This window comes from Pongo pygmaeus, chromosome 16 (genome assembly GCF_028885625.2).
Source record: "Pongo pygmaeus isolate AG05252 chromosome 16, NHGRI_mPonPyg2-v2.0_pri, whole genome shotgun sequence".
Classification (NCBI taxonomy): Eukaryota; Metazoa; Chordata; class Mammalia; order Primates; family Hominidae; genus Pongo; species Pongo pygmaeus.
In genome coordinates, this window is record NC_072389.2 from 83,046,041 (window position 1) to 83,062,443 (window position 16,403).

Sequence of the window (16,403 nt, forward strand, 5' to 3'; positions counted from 1 at the left end):
TGAAGTGTAGTGGCATGATCTCGGCTCACTGCAACCTCCGCTTCCTGGGCGCAACTGATTCTCGTGCCTCAGACTCCAGGCTGGGACTACAGGCATGTGCCACCACGCCCAGCTAATTTTTGTATTTTTAGTAGAGACAGGGTTTTGCCATGTTGGCCAGGCTGGTCTCAAACTCCTGACCTCAGGTGATCCACCTGCCTCAGCCTCCCAAAGTGCTGGGATTACAGGCATGAGCCACCATGCCTGGACAATTTTCTATTTTAAATATTTAGGTTATTTCTACATTCACTGTATCATAAATATCCTTGTATACACAGAATATCTTTGAAATATATGTCTTCCTGCACAGCTCTGATAATTTCTCTAGGATAAATTATTTTAAGTACAATTGCTGGATCAAAAAGTATTTAGATCATGAATGCTTTTATTTATTTATTTATTTTATTTACTTTTTTTTTTTGAGATGGAGTCTCATTCTGTCACCCAGGCTGGAGTCAGTGGCATTATCTCAGCTCACTGCAACCTCCGCCTCCTGGGTTCAAGCAATTCTCCTGCCTCAGCCTCCCGAGTAGCGTGGGACTACGGGCTCGTGCCACCGCGCCCAGCTAATTTTTGTATTTTTAGTACAGACGGGGTCTCACCATATTGGCCAGGCTGGTCTTGAACTCCTGACCTTGTGATCTGCCTGCCTTGGCCTCCCAAAGTGCTGGGATTACAGGCGTAAGCCATTGCGCCCAGCACTCATGAATGCTTTTAATACATTTTCTAAACTGCTCTAGAGCCTGGGCGAGGTGGCTCACGCCTGTAATCCCAGCACTTTGGGAGGCTGAGCCGGGCGGATCACTTGAGGTCAGGAGTTCAAAACCAGGCTGGCCAACATGGCAAAACTCTGTCTCTACTAAAAATACGACACTGCACTCCAGCCTGGGTGACACGGCGAGACTCCATCTCAAAAAAATATAAAAATAAATTTAAAAAAAGCTGCTTTAGAGAATAGCTAGTAATATAAGCTTACATTTCTCCTCACTAACAATGCATATGTGAGTCCTTTTTTGACAAAACACAAAAAGTTGATTTTTTCCCCCCCTGAAACTAAACAGGAATACCTGGTCACCATATATTTTTTGTTTGCTAAAAAATTTTTTGGCCAGGTGCGGTGGCTCACGCCTGTAATCCTAGCACTTTGGGAGGCCGAGAGGGGAGGATCACAAGGTCAGGAGATCGAGACCATCCTGGCTAACATGGTGAAACCTCGTCTGCACTAAAAATACAAAAAAATTAGCCAGGTGTGGTGGCGGGTGCCTGTAGTCCCAGCTACTCGGGAGGCTGAGGCAGAAGAATGGCATGAACCCGGGAGGCGGAGGTTGCAGTGAGCCGAGATCGCACCACTGCACTCCAGGCTGGGCAACAGAGCCAGACTGAGTCTCAAAAAAAAATAAAATAAAATAATAGGAGAGTTAGAGGAAAATATAAATTGTATGAGTTAATGGACAGTGGTTGTTTCCAAGCACCCTGTCCCATGGTGGCATTATCATTTTTAAAAGCTTTACCAATCTGGTAGATTTTAAAAGGTACTTCATTTTTTTTTAACAGTACCTTATCATTTTATTTTCCATTTCTTTGTTTACTAATGAGGTTGACGATGCTTTCTCACATTTATCGGTAGATTTTAAAAGGTACTTCATTTTTTTAATGGTACCTTATTGTTTTATTATCCATTTCTTTGCTTACTAATGAGATTGATGATGCTTTCCCACATTTATTGGTTGATTTTGTTTTCCATGACAAACTGCCCTATTCATGACTGCTCCTTTTCCTATTCAAGTATTCATTTCTTATTGACTTATAAGTGCTCTTCATACATTAAAGGTGTTAAATTTTTATCACATGGCATAAATATTCCTTCGTATTTGACATTTGCTTTTCAATTTCGTTGATGGTATTTGATACATAATTTTTTGTGCAACGAAATCACTTTATTTATTTATTTATTTATAGCGAAGAGGTCTCACTTTATTGCTCAGGCTGGTCTTGAACTCCTAGGCTCAAGCCATCCTCCTGTCTCAGCCTCCCAAAGGGCTGGGATTACAGGCACGAGCCACTGTGCTGGATTCAATTACTTTTTGTGTGTTATTCTTGGTTTAATTTTGCATTTAGAAGAGCGCTTCTATATACAACCAACATGCTATCAAGTTAGAAACCAATGGTGGTCTTGTGGTTTCTAACTGGGTAGAAGTCTGGGTATTTTTTCTTCTTTTTGCTTGTATATTTCTTTTCTCTAACAACTATATAAGCTTACCTAAGAATAAATATTTTCTTAAACATTAAAAATAGAAAATAATTTCTCCACTACTTGATTATAGATTTACACACACACATTTTCTTATGTTTTTATTCTATTTTTAAATGTTTTCATTATTTTAACCATCTGAAATCTTAGCTCACGGCATGAAGTACAACTCTAGTTTTATATTCTTGTGATAATTTTAAGTCAATATTCTTACCACTTTTGTTTACTAATTCATTCTCCTAATGAATTGAAATGGCTTCACTATCAAACATTAATCTGTATTTTTTTAGGACTCTACCTTGTTCCATTCTTAGTCAACAACATATGGTTTTAATCATTGCAGATTTATAAAAATCTTCTAATATATGGTGGTGCAATTCCAACTTCATAATGCTACTCCTTCAAAAATTTTATTTTAAACTTATTCTAGAACAATTTCAGACCAATTCTGTTAAATTTCCCTATTTCATCCCACTTCTGAATCAAAAATGTTAATTAGATTTTGATTAGAACTGCATCAAATTCATAGATTTGGGAAGAATTAATATAAGACTGAGTCCTGCTTATTAGAAACATGTTTAATCTCTGTACTTATTCAACTCTCTTTATGTTATCCTGTAAGGTTTTTAAAAAATAATTTGTACTTGTTTTATTGTTTCTAAATACTTAAGAGATTTTTTTTCTCCAGTGTAGTTTCCAACTAGGTATTCCTTGAATATTGAAAAAGTACTGACTTCAGTACATTTAGACGTAACTAACCACATAATTTTAGTTCAAATAGGCTTTCAGGTAATTTTCCTAGATTTTCTGGTAGATAGTCGATCATTTGTGCATAATAGTAATGCTGTCTTCCCTTTTGAAATGACTGCCCAACCATGTAGTGTTTCTGGTCCTGACACCAGAAAGAAGGCCTTTTATTATTCCAGGAAGTCCAGATGAAGGTCTCCCATCTTGCCAGGCTTCTACTTGTACCTTCTTATCCTTGTTTCCGAGAAGTAGAGGAGATTTAGTCAGATTTATTCAGCTCTCTTCCACTCACGACCCAGGCAGTTTGCTCTTTCATGCGAGAATTTATGGGTTGGTTCTCTATACCTCCATCAACTCGGTTCCTTTCATATTGTCTCTAGCATAAATGCCTCCAATTATGAAAAGTCCAGCAGGAAATATTTTCATATTTTTATTTGTATTACTTTTGGATCAGCATCATTTCCATCTATTTTTTTAACAATGTGTGTGCTCCATCTCTCTGTTTCTGATATTCTTGCTGTTTGTACAATACATTTTATCTCCTGACCTGTCTTCCTTTTGTCTTCTTTTGTCATTTTGATTTTTTTTTGCAGTGTCTAATTTGCTATTCACTGCATCCAGAGATTTTAATTTGGCAACTGTATTTTCATGCCTTCAGAATCCTGTCAGATTGCTTCCTTTTTATTCCTGATATCCAGCTTCCCCACGTTTAATGACTAAACCTTTTTGAGAACACAAATTTCAACAGATTGCTAGTTGAGCTATCCAGCAATCTGAACAGGGTTTGAGGCAGGAGGGTTGGTAGCTGGGAACTTAGTGACTAGGCCACCTATGTGGACAGGCTCCTTCTAGGGAGATGCTATAAGCAAACTCTAGATCTATAAACAGTGTTCACAAATGCTTCTGGTCAAAGAGCCAAGAGAGGAATTTAAACACTGTGCTTTGTAGGAACATGCATTAAGTTTACTGTCCCTCCCAACTTAAGAGTTCTCTCTCAGAAAGATTCTCCTTGAGGGGCTCTTCCTCAATTACTTCTTTCATTCCAGGCCCATAAGCAATGCTGCCTAACAAAGATTATTCTGGGTTTTCTGGCATGAGTGGCATTAAGCTCTAACTTCTAATACACACGCAATGTTTTTCCCATTCATCTATGTATCTAGTGGTCTTTTTAATGGAAATTTAGATGGGTGAAGATAGGAAACTGTTTTTTCTGCTATTTTGCCCAATACTGTTATCTGTATTCTTATCACTGTACATCACGTTGATGCTTACTACTTTTTTTCAAGAGACAGGGTCTGGCTCGTTGCCCAGGTTGGATCACAGTGACATGATCATAGCTCACTGCAGCCATGAAGTCTGGGCTTAAGCGAACCGCCTGACACAGCCTCCTGAGTATCTAGGACTACAGGCGTGCACTACCACATGCAGCTAATTTTTTGTTGCTGTTGTAGAGACAGGGTCTTGCTATGTTGCCCAGGCTGGTCTCAAACTACTGGCCTCAAATAATCCTCCCACTTCAGCTTCCCAAAGTGCTCAGATTACAGGTGTGAGTCACTGTACACAGCCCTCTTACTACTTTTAATTAATCCATGCTTCTAGGTAATAGTTTCCAATCTCCATTTTACCAATTCAAAGAGACTTAACATGCCATCCCTCCCACCCCAATCATTGCACTTCAGGAAACAAATGCCACAATAAGAACACCTATCTCTTTCTGGGAAATCTTTTACCAGGTTAGGTATAATGATGGACTAGTAGGACTCCAAATGGTCAGAGTTAACAGACCCAGGTATCTCTGTGTCTTAATTTTTGAAGGTAAGATAACAAGAATAACAGTGCCATTAAAAGACTGCTATGAAAAACTAAACAGTGAGTGCCAACTTCTCTGAGATGAAGCAAAGAGGTCTCTCCAAAAGACAGATGAGCACAAGACCTGCACCTACTTGTTCTACAACCATAGAGCTTCAGGGGCAGAGAATCAGCCTCATTCATGTTTGCATTCCAAGAACCACAATGGGCACAAAGAATCTAATCATTTACATCTTGCAGAACTAAACTGTCCACATGGCTGGTAGGCAGAGTTACTTGCAATGAAGGCTCACCCTCATATTCTCTCACCAAAAAGCTCTCATTATAGAGACGTTTACTAGGAACCAAGGCAGCTTTTCCACTCAGGAGTCCCTTCTGAGTGAGGGGTTAATGGTAACCTACTTTGGTTTTATATTATTCACACATAAATAATTTGGCAGTTTGCTAATCATGTCTATAAAAGCAGCTCTTCAGTTGCTTGTTGCCCACATGAAAAATAGAGTCTGTGAATCCTCATGCACTGCTCAAAGCAGTAAAAACTATCTAGTCATTCTACAGAGCAATCTGGCAATACTTAGTGAACTTAATAATGGACATCCAACAACAGATCAATCACATTCTTGATTATATACCTCTATAAAATAAAATGAAGATTATCACTGCAACATTATTAATGGCACATGGAGTTGAATACAACCAAGTGCCATCAGAAAAATGTATAAATAAGACAAATACACAGTATACATGGATAAGAGTGTGTACATGATATAATACTGTATAGCAGTCAGAAGTAATGAACCAGAATTGCATATAGCAACAAAAACAGATTGTTTAAATATAGGGCTAAATGAAAAAAAAAAAAGAATAAAATGGGATGTACAGACCAAGGTCATTTGTGAAAATTAATAACCTATACATATATGTATGAAACACTATATAATATTTTCCAAAGATACACAAATATCCAAAGACATAAAGTAACTAGATCATAGTAGGTGTTTATGGAGGAAACAGAATGAGTAAAGATAGGAAAAAGAGAAAAAAGACAACAAAGTAACCAATCAAGATGCGGGGCTAGCCCTCAAGATGCCAACAGTAAGAAGCATCATTATATCCTACCTGTGCCCATGAAGTTTGAGAAACAGGTAGAGGAGTAAAAGAAGTTCAAATAAACTCAGCCAAGACAAGATAATACAGACATGAAAGCTCCACTGGGGGAAAAAAAAAGGTTCTAAGTATGCCAAGACAAGAAGTTTATTTGAAAGGTGCCAAGAATGGTATTTCATTTATTTGAGAGGAGAAACCATCAGTGAATATTTATTTTAAAAATCAAGAAATAATCGTTGAAGATTATAATAATGTAAAGTAGCTACATGATCAAACTAAGAATTTGATGATTTCTCTGAAATTAATAGGTTTGTAACATCATCCAGAGATTAATCTGAATTCATCATCCTGGCATACAAAGATCCTGAACACAAAATACCAAACAGAAGATAAGATGTAGTCTGGCAGAGATTCCACACCAACAGAATTTTTAACTTTCACTTACCTCAGAGATATGCTACAAAACCTTTACCATGGATTAATTCCCATGAATGAGATGAAATCTAAAACCATGGCATATGCAAAAAATTAACCCGGAAAAGTCATTTGTCAGTGACCCTTTATTATTATAGCACAGTTATGAACATAGTGTCACTAGAAGAAGAGCTGGGGAGACAAAATCTGGAACACATTTTATCCTTGAGGAAGGCAGAGGGGAAAAAGCGTTTCATGCAATAGAGCTAAGAAGAGCAAGGACTTAAGAAAAAAATCAATTCCCTTGGCATATTAGTCTGTTCTCGTTAAATTACAGCTGAATCTGTCAATAATTTGGGGGTGCTGATAGAAAAAAAAAATCTGAATTGGAAGTACCATCATACCACTTTCTGGAACCTATAATAAATTATCTTGAGGTAAAAAGAGGTCATTATTTTTCAAATGTGTAAAGCAGTAAAAATATGAGCATTTTTAGCTATTGGACTCAAACTGTATACCAATGAAAGGATAAATAAGCAATGATAATCAAATCAGCAGTGACAGATTAGCATGCACAATTAATACAGCAGACAATGGGAGTAGCATTCTCTAAAGACTGCAATCCTGTATGGTTCAGATTTAATTTAGGCCACAGAAGATTCTGCAAACATCTGCTTTTGCTGGATGAAACTTGCTGCATTTATCAGCATAAATAATTAGGTTCAACTCATCCCATCCCAAGCAAAATCAAGTCACTTTCCTCTTGCTGAGGGAGGAAGCTATGGCTTTACCTCCACCTTGAATTGCACAGATTATCTGATTAAATCTATAAATTGTGCTCTCAGAAACTGATGCTTAAAGAAAATCTGTGACTTTAAAAGAGGCCCAGAAAGAAATCTATAAAAGGCACACTCTCCAACAGCACATTTTGTAAAAATTAAGTCTTTCTACAATAGCTTCTGTTGAGTATTCTTAACAGACTAGCTATGGAACATCATATTAACAATCTAATCTCAACTGTATATACATTCTAAAAAACATACACCACATGAAAAATCTTAAAAAATATATCTATATATGTATTTAGCTATTTAGAACCAATTTAGTAAGCCTCTACAAAATGAATCCCACAATAAAATTTAAAGATATGTCTTTAAAGGATTGAAAAACTTAACCTTCAGGTCAGAACTAAATCATAGTAAATTCCAGAAAACCATGCATTTCTATCTAAGCTAATGTAGGAAACCATGATAAAATTAACACTTACAGTAAATCGATTATTTAACATTAAATTGCTTTAAATTAAAATGTTTTTCCTTATAGTAAAAAGTGTCTAAATCTCAAAAACAATGCTGAATTTTGAAATAAACAAGTTGCAGGAATACACGTAATGTTAAGATGAAATTTTAAAATTTGTAAGCTGGTTATTTCTGAGAAGGGGAGAGGGATGAGATAAGGAGGAATTCACAAGGGAGGGTCTCAACTGCATTGATTTTACAATCTAGATTAATAAGGTAAAATGTTAAGACTTTTTTTTTTTTGAAACGGTCTCATTCTGTCGACCAGGCTTGAGCATGGTACTGCAATCATGCCACACTGCAGCCTCAACCTCCTGGGCTCAGGTGATCCTACCATCTCAGCCTCCTGGGTAGCTGGGACTACAAGCACATGCCACCATACCCACCTAGTTTTTTTGTAGATATGGGGTTTCGTCATGTTGCCCAGGCTGGTCTAGAGCTCCTGGGCTCAAGCAACCCATTGCCTTAGCCTCCCTAAAAGCAAGACTTGATAAAGCCATTTGGTAAGTACTTTAGATATAGGTCATTATATTAGTGTTTACATCTAATTGTATGTTCTAAATATTTTATAATTTTAAAAATTAAAACAAAATTCACACAAAATTAAATTTATACATAATTAACTCAAAATGGATTATACACCTAAATATAAAACATAAAACTATAAACATTTTACAAGGTAACACAGAAAAACATCTAGGTGACTTAGATTTGACAATGACTTCTTAGATTCAACACCAAAAGCACTATCCAAGAAAAACAAACTGGTAAGTTGGACATCATTAAAACTTCTGCTCTGAAAAAGACATTGTTAATGAAAAGACAAGTCACATACTGAGAGAAAATATTTGCAAAAGACATATCTGAAATCAGGATGTTATCTAAAATATACATAGAACTCAAACTCCACATTAAAAAAACAATCTGATTAAAAAGTGGGCCAGTGATCTGAGCAGACACCTCGTCAAATAAGATACATATATGAAAAATAAGCATATGTTAAGAGGCTTAATATCATATATTATTAGGGAACTGCAAATTAAAACAATGAACTACCATACCATACACTTATTAGAATGGCTAAATTCAAAACACAACACCAAATGCTGGCAAAGACATGGGGCAACAGGATCTCTCATTCAGAGTTGCTGGGAATACAAAATGATGCAGTAACTTTGGAAGATAGTTTGGCAATTTCTCACAAAGTTGAACTTAGTCTTACTATATGATCCAGCAATTGCATTCTGATTTGAGAACCAACGTCCACACAAAAACCTGCATGCAAATGTTTATAGAAGTTTTATTTCTTAACTGTGAAAACTTGGAAGCAACCAAGATGTCCTTCAATAGGTATGGATAAAGTGTATTAAGTTCACTCATTGGGATATTATTCACGAATAAAAATAAATGAACTATCAAACCATAGAACATACAGGAAGCTTGAACTAACACAGATAAGTGAAAGAAGCCATCTGAAGAGACTACATACTATATAATTCCAACTACATGACAGTCTGAAAATGGCAAACTTATGAAAACAGAAAAGATGAGTGGTTGCCAAGGGTTCAGCGGTGAGGAAGGAGGAATGAATGAATGAAGCACAGATGACTTTTCCAGCAGTGAAAATATTCTGCTTGAATGGAATATCTACCATTACCACTGTAATCGCAGATAGATGCTATTATGAATTTGTCAAAACTCATGAAACTATACAATATAAAGAGTGAACCACAGTGTAAATTATAGACTTTACTTTAAAATAAGGGATCAATATTGGTTCATTAATTGAATGTACCACCATTCTGTTTCAACCAGAACTGTGTATATTGTAATTCAATTCTGGCACTAACCATCCAGTGTTAGTGTAGACCCTACAAGTTAAAGGGTATGATCCCAAACAATACTGCCCTTTACTTTAGAAACCAGCTGGACTTCAGGAGTCTCCAGACCACCTGCACTCTGACCAACTAGCCATAAATTCAGAGGTTTCCATGACTCCCTCAAGTTCAGAAATTGGCTAGAAAGATTTACACAACTCAGGAAAGTACTATACTTACAATTATAGCTTTTTTTAATACAGGGTCTTGCTCTGTCACCAGGCTGGACTGCGGTGGCACAATCACAGATCACTGCAACTCTTGATCTCCTGGGCTCAAACAATTCTCCCACCTCAGCCTCTTGAGTAAGCTATAACTTTACTATAAAAAATACACATAGGACAAGGTCTTAGAGGGTCCGAAGTATAGAGTTTCTATGCCCTTTCCCCATGAGGTAGGGCACTTACCCTCCCAGTACACCAATGTTTTCACCAACCAAAAAGCTCTGCTTGGCTGGGTGTGGTGGCTCACGCCTGTAATCCCAGCACTTTGGGAGGCAGGAGGATCATCTGAGGTCAGGAGTTTGAGACCAGCCTGGCCAACATGGTGAAACCGTGTCTCTACAAAAAATAAAAAAATCAGCTGGGCATGGTGGCACATGCCTGTAATCCCAGCTCCTCGGGAGGCTGAGGCAGGAGAATCACTTGAACCTGGGAGGCAGAGGTTGCAGTGAGCTGAGATCGTGCCACTGCACTCCAGCCTGGGTGAGAGAGCAAGACTGCATCTCAAAAGAAAAAAAAAAAGCTCCACTGAGCTTTGGTGTCCACAGTTTTTATTGAGGGGTTATTACATAGGCATAATTGTTCGAATCATTAGCCACATGACTGGACTCAAACCCTCCTACTCCCACCAGGTCAGGTTGGCCTAAAGTCCTAACCTTCTAATCACATGGTTGTTCTTTCTGGTGACACCTCCCATCTTGAAGCAATCTAGGGGTCCACCATAAGTTACCAAGTTTACACAACAAAGATACACCTATCACTTCAGAAATTGCAAGAGTCTTATAATTTCCACGTAAAAAAGTCTAAGACAAAGACAAGACAAATTATTTATTGTACCACAAGCATATTAATGCAGGATGTTAATAAGGGAAACTGTGTATGGGGATGGGGAGCTCTGTACTGCCTGAAGTGTTTATAAAAATCTAAAACTGATCTAAAAATTAAGACTTTATTATTTTTTAGAACAGTTTTAGATTTTTACAATAAATAAAATTTAAGAAATAATAATATTACACCTCAATGCAGCTGCATTAAGTTACATTGATTTAAAGGACTTAAGGGCTTTTAGTAATCTTTATATCTCCTTAGCCCAGCAGTATGCAGAACACAAAACAACCATTTAATGAACAGTTATTGAATGACTGGCTTCATTTCTTTTATTATGGTAAAAAAAAACACACACACACAACATAAAATCTTAACCATTTTTAAGTGTACAGTTCAGTAATGTTAAGTATATTCAGACTGTTGTGAAACACATCTCCAGAACTTTTTCATCATGCAAATCTGAAACTTATACCAATTAAGAATTCCTCTTCCCTCTCCCTTCAGCCCCTGGTATTCTACTTTCTGTTTCTATGAATTTGACTACTTCAGATACCTCATATAAGTGGAATCATACAGCATTTTTTTTTTTTTTTTTGAGACAGGTTCTTGCTCTGTCACCTAGGCTGGAATGCAGTGACATGATCACAGCTCACTGCAGCTGCAATCTCTGGGCTCAAGTGATCCTCCTGCCTCAGCCTCCTGAGTAGTTGGGACTACAGGCAGGAGCCACCATGCTTGGCTAATTTTAAAAATTTTTTTTGTAGGAAAAGGGTCTCACTATGTTGCCCAGACTAGTCTAGAAGTGCTGGGCTCAAGCAATCCTCCCACCTTGGCCTTCCAAAGTGCTGGGATTACAGGAGTAAACCACCACACCTGGCTTGTATATGTCTTTTTGTGACTGGATTATTTCACTTAGCATAATGTCTTCAAATTCTTCCATGTTGTAGCATGTAACAGGATTTCTTTCCTTTCTAAAGCTAAATAATATCCCACTGTATGTATATACTTCATTTTGTTTATCCATTCATCTGATGATGGACATCTGGGTACCTTCCACCTCTTGGCTATTATAAATAGTGTTGCTATGAACATGGGTGTGTACATATGTCTTTGAGAATTTGCTTTCAATGCTTTTGAAAACTTACTCAGCAGTGGCATTGCTGGATCATATGATAGTTCTATTTTTACCTTTTTGAAAAAATGCCATACTGTTTTCCATAGCAGCTGCACCATTTTATATTCTCATCAACAACAATGCACAAAGGTTCCAATTTAACCACATCCTTGCCAATACTTGTTTTCTGTTTTGTTTTCTTTTTCCTTTTTCAATAACAGCTATCTTAATAGGTGTGAAGTGGTATCTCACTGTGTTTTGATTTGGATTTCCCTAATGATTAATGACATTGAGTATCTTTTCATGTGGTCATGACTATTTGTATCTTTGGAGAAATGCCTTTGATCATTTTTTAACTGAATTGTTTGGTTTTTTGTAGTTGTGAGTTATAGGAATTTTTTTATATTCTGGATATCAGTCCCTTATCAGATACGTGATTTGCAAATATTTTCTCCCATTCTTTATAGGTTGTCTTTTCACTCTGTTAATAGTGTCCTTTGATGCACAAAAGTTTTTAATTTTAGGAAAGTCCAACTTACTTTTTTTTTTTTTTGAGACGGAGTCTTGCTCTGTTGCCTCTGTTGCCTAGGCTGGAAGGGAGTGGCACAATCTTGGCTTACTGCAACCTCCACCTCCTGGGTTCAATGATTCTCCTGCCTCAGCCTCCCAAGTAGCTGGGGTTACAGGCACACACTACCATGCCCGGCTAATTTTTGTATTTTTAATAGAGATGGGATTTCACCATGTTGGCCAGGCTAGTCACAAACTCCTGACCTCAACTGATCTGCCAGCCTTGGCCTCCCAAAGTGCTGGGATTACAGGTGTGAGCAATCGTGCTGGCCTTATCTATTTTTTCTTTTGTTACCTGTGCATTTGGTGTTATAACTAAGAAATCACTACAAATTCAATGTCATGAGGATTTTCTCCTAGGACTGTTAGTTTTAGCTTTTATGTTTAGGTCTTTGATCAATGTTGGGTTAGTTTTCTGTATGTGGAATAAGGTAAGACTCCAACTTCATTCTTTTTTCATATGGAAATATAGTTTTCCCAACACGATTCATTGAAAAGACTGTCCTTTCCTCATTGAATGGTCTCGCCACCCTTGTTGAAAATCATTTGACTATATAAGCAAGGATTTAGTTCTTGGCTGTCTGTTTTTTTGTTTTTTTGTTTTGAGATAAGAGTTTCGCTCTGTCGCCCAGGCTAAAGTGCAGTGGCGCCATCTCCGCTCACTGTAAGCTCCGCCTCCCGGGTTCACCCCATTCTCCTGCCCCAGCCTCCCGAGTAGTTGGGACTACAGGCGCCAGCCACCACGCCCGGCTAATTTTTTGTATTTTTAGTAGAGACAGGGTTTCACCATGTTAGCCAGGATGGTCTCGATCTCCTGATCTCGTGATCCACTTGCCCTGGCCTCCCAAAGTACTGGGATTACAGGCGTGAGCCACCGCGCCTGGCTGGCTGTCTGTTTTATTCCACTGGTCTATACATCTGTCTTTATGCCAGTATCACACTACTTTGATAACCATAGTTTTTGCAGTAAGTTTTGAAATCAGGAAGTGAGAGACCTCCAACTCTGTTCTTCTTTTCAAGATTGTTTTGGCTATTTGCAGTTCCTTGAGATTCTACACAAATTTTAGGATACATTTTCTATTTTTACAAAGAAGTCATTGGGATTTTGATAGGGATCTAATTGAATCTATAAATTGCTTTGGGTAGTATTGACATCTTAACAACAGTGTCTTCCAACCCATGAACATGGGCTGTTTCCATTAACTTACGTCTTAATTTCTTTCAGTAATGTTTTGTGCTTTTCAGTATTCAGGTCTTCCACCTCCTTGGTTAATTTATTCATACGTGTTTTATTCTTTTTGATAGAATTGTTTTCTTCATTTCGAATCCATTTTTGGATTAGTCATTGTTAATGATTAGAAATACAACTGATATCTGTGTGTTGATTTGTATCCAGAAACTTCGCTGAATTGTTTTAATTCGAACATGTTTTATGAAATCTTTAGGGTTTTCCACATATAAGATCATGTCATCTGCACACAGAGATAATTTTACTTCTTCCTTTCTAGTTTGGATAAATTTTTTTTCTTTTTCTAATTGCTCTGGCTAGGACTTCCAATACTATGGTGAATATAAGTGGTGAGAGCAGGCATCCTTGCCTTGTCCCTGGATCTTAGAGAAAAACCTTACAGTTTTCCACCATTGATTAAGATGTTAGTTGTGGCTTTCCATATATGGCCTACATTATGTTGAGGTAGTTTTCTTCTACTCTTAATTTGTTGAGTGTTTTTTATCGTGAAAGGGTGTTAAATCTTGTCCAAGGTTTTTTCTGCATCTATTGAGATAGATTGTGTGTTTTTTGCCCTTCATTCAACTGGATAGCTTTGTAAGGCATATCTCATTCATTCAGAAACAAAACTAACATCCCCATTTTGCATAGTTTCTCTTAATTTTTGTAACAAAACATTTAAAACAGAATTTAGTGACACAAACTCTTTGAGTTTTATGAAAGACCAGAGGTTTCGAAAGGATAAAAAGGAGATATTGAGTAGAAGGCAGCTTTTAAAGGGAGAACATTGCACAACTAGCTCAGACTGGGAATCACATCAGATAAAACCTACCAAAAAGGATCAAGGCGAACCAACACTTCATTTGATACCACTGTGGCATACATCAATATACAACCCAGAATTGGTATACTGTTTATATAACACCCATTGATTAATAGCACAGTAGGGAACTTAGAGTTAACAATAATTTACTGTATATTTCAAAATAGCTAAAATAATTTTTTTTTGTATTCCCAACACACACAAAAAGATAAATGTTTGAGGTGATGGATATCCCAATTACCGCGATTTGATCATTACACATTGTATACAGGTATTACAGTATTACATGTATCCTCAAAATATGTACAACTATTACATATCAATAGGTAATTTTAAAAAATCAAACTCATTTAAAGCCTACACATACATATTAATTGTAGCACATAGCAATGGCAAAGGTCTATCATGGTCAAAAAGAATACAACTGAATAAATTAATATCTGGGGAATTGAAATGGAAAAGAAATCAAGTAGTATTCACTCAAAAATGCGTGCCCCTTTCCATAGAGTTAATTGAAGGCACAACGACTATGCCATAAACCAAAGTTCCAACCAAGAGTCAAAGCTATATTTTATAGAATTGCCACTTTCCTCACCAATACCAATAAATAAATTATTAAATCTACCCTTTTGGCATAATAAAGTCATTTCAAACTAAGAATGCCACAGTTTCAATGTCATCTCTTCTGAAAATAAATGTTGCTGTCTTGACTCAGAATTCAAATTGCAGCAGCAGGTCATTATTTTGTTCTATTCTGTTGACATATTTTAACTCATTTTGTAAACCTAGAATTTGTTCCTGTTCTATAATCCCAGACAGAAAAATGTTTATGAGAAGGCAATTTCATTTTGCTAGGTTGACAGTGATAGTCCCTTGGGGGAGAGGCCAACTCAAGCAGGACTGAAGCAGCTGTTAGAAGCCAATTTTCCTACCTGCTAATTGCTTTTATGACTAGGATGTACGGGCTCAGACACCCACCTGGCAGGCAGAAGATAGATGGAAACAGTCACATCTCAAGAGGTTTTTCCTTTCTTCTAAAAGAATTCAACTAGGAGACAAAACAGCGAAGAAACAGAAAAATGTCAAAAATACAAAAATATTAATTGCGAAAACATTAATTGTATCTTCCTGACTACCAAAAGGAAAATGAAAAAGAATGAAAAGAGATTTGTACGAATAGCTGGTAGAAAAAATATTCATTCATTGGTCACTCAGTAAATATTTACTGAAATGCCTATTATGGCAGACACTACTGTAGGTGCTAGAGATACAGCAGTAAACTAGACACAATGTCCCTTTGTCTCCATCAGAGGAGATTAATGAGAAATAACAGCTACCAATTAGTGATCTGGTACTAAGATGAAAACAAAAAGCAGCCATGTAATAAAGTGAGTTGGGAAGCACTAATTTACAGTCAGTTGTCAAGGAAGCCTCTTTGAAGAGGGGACATTTAAGCTGAGACTTAAATGACAAGAAGAATCCAGTAAACCACCAGTCTGAGGGAAGACCATTCCTTGCAGAGGGACAAGGAGCAGAAGACTTGCAAGTTTGAATAAACTTGGTATATTCATAGAAGACAAAAGAAGGCCAGCGTAGCTGGAGTTTTGTGAACAACATTAACAATGGCAGAAGATAAGATCTCTTCAAAGTGCCACAGCCATTTCAAAGTTATCTACTGAGAAGATAAAAATGAAACTATGACCCATGAACTATTCATGGAAATTCACTTTTGGACTAGTAATGACCACCAGGAAACCGTCAACAAAAAACAGATAAGCATGAGTTGAGAAATGCCACAGAGGAAGAGGTTTCTGAATCAGAAAGAATCGGCATCAGAGTACTGGCTGAATCAGTGCTGTCAGGAACCCCAAAAGCAATATTGTTCTAGATAAGATCAACATCTAGGGCTGGCATGCCTGGACAAGGGGATATCTGAGGCTTATAATAGGAACCGTTAAAGCACAGCACTCATAAATGAACTCGAGTCACAAAAGAATGTCTCTGGATGTATTTGTTCTAATACTTGTTTGACCTACACATTTGAGATAGCCCAGAGACTTTAAAAAAATTTTAATGT

At 37.1% G+C, this 16,403-nt stretch overlaps 1 protein-coding gene and 1 long non-coding RNA gene across 49 annotated transcripts in view; one reads left to right on the forward strand and one right to left on the reverse strand.

The window, feature by feature from the left end:
* PEAK1 (pseudopodium enriched atypical kinase 1) overlaps positions 1 to 16,403 on the reverse strand; it is a 319,366-nt gene that overhangs the window by 229,479 nt on the left and 73,484 nt on the right. For 21 of the 48 annotated variants that reach the window (XR_010123829.1, XR_010123828.1, XR_010123827.1 and 18 more), the window contains one exon: positions 15,305 to 15,374. The exons of 18 other annotated variants lie outside the window; for them this stretch is intronic. The gene's annotated coding sequence lies outside the window, so the exon portion shown is untranslated. Of the gene's footprint in view, positions 1 to 9,722; positions 9,864 to 15,304; positions 15,375 to 16,403 lie in introns of all 48 variants that reach the window. 9 more of the 48 variants (XM_063652372.1, XM_063652407.1, XM_063652385.1 and 6 more) reach the window with 2 other exon arrangements.
* The window catches only part of LOC129014453 (uncharacterized), a 57,879-nt gene that overhangs the window by 18,410 nt on the left and 23,066 nt on the right, over positions 1 to 16,403 (forward strand). The gene's annotated exons all lie outside the window — the stretch shown is intronic.